We start from the raw sequence: 1,491 nt of genomic DNA on the forward strand, positions 1-1,491 counted from the left end.
AAAAAAAAAAAAAAAAAAAACAGAGAAACTAATAGATAAATTAATTAATCAAAAATAGCAGATGTCTATATTAAATTAAAAATCGACTGAAAAAAAAAACAAAACATCAAGATGAGTTCGTATTTCACTTTTCTGATTTCAATGCTGTGTTGATAAATTAGTCAAATCGCTTTAAGAACAACTTCGCTGATAAATTTGTTAATTGCTTAAAGGTGAGTTCGTGTTTTAATTGGATTTAAGGGTTCATGTGTTTCCATTTTTGATATTTGGGAAGCAAAACGTCAAGATATAAAGAGTGAAACTAGAGAGTCCTCAAGATACCGTAAGTATAATTCTATAATCTTTCTCTTACAAAACAGTCATTGTGACAACTTAAGGTTTGATTGGTAAATATATTTTAGGAGTTTTAAACTCTTTTGGTATCTAATCATGATATTTTACACTCCCTTAATGCTTCTTATTAAGAAGTTCTTAATCATAACTAATTATCTTCATTATAATACCATGTTGATTCATGGTTACATATATACTAATCATAGCCTTGATTTCATGGTTTACATATATACTAATCACATAGCCTTAATTCACTACTTAAATCTCCATTGAGTTTTTGTTTTGGGTTGTACCTGTTCACACTATTTGGTGCAGATATAATTAGTAGTTGGCTTTGTGTGTTCTGTATTAAATAAAGCAAAGCATAGACATTATTGGCATTTCAATTGTGACACACATCAAGGTTTCCTATTCTTTTCCAACACCTCCTCTCTTGTCTTGTTCCACTTCTCCCGTGTTTCACCGAGGAGCTTATAGAGGCGAAGGTGGTTCTCTTCCGCACGTTTCATAAACCTTCTCTGGATAATCTTAGAGTTAACCAAATCAGATACGATGTAGCCCATGAATCCTGTGAAACTCGACATTAGAAAAACACCAGAGAAAGACCAAGTCTCATCCTGATGAGAAAATGAAGTTGAAAGCTCCCGAGACTGGGAAGATCTCTTGCTGCTATAATTCCTTGCAATCGTGCTCCACTTCCTCATCATCATCTTTGATTTCTCTCTCGTTCTCGTCCTCACTTTTAGGGTTTTTGCTTTCGATGGCGATAAATCTCTTTAGCGGTGATTTTTTTTTTTTGCCCAATCTATCCTAGTACATGATAATGTAAAACATGTTTTGTATTAATTATTGTGCTTTCTAATCATAAATCTACAATAATTGGTTAACTAAATTTCATTACTTTGTCTCACTATGATTATCAAGCAGAACATTTATTCTCTACAATTAGTAAATTACATTAGGCTGGTAAGTAAATCAACACGAACCAACGAGAATCTTAAACAAGATATCCGGACATGCTCATGTTATAAAACTGATGTGAAGTTTAACGTATATGTCAAACAGAGCACCGAAGCACCCCCAAAAACAAAGAAAATAATGATATATGAACACAAAAAGATAAATTAGAGAAAAGTTGTCAACACAAATGTATGCATA

The sequence above is a fragment of the Camelina sativa genome, chromosome 11 (assembly GCF_000633955.1).
Source record: "Camelina sativa cultivar DH55 chromosome 11, Cs, whole genome shotgun sequence".
Taxonomy (NCBI): Eukaryota; Viridiplantae; Streptophyta; class Magnoliopsida; order Brassicales; family Brassicaceae; genus Camelina; species Camelina sativa.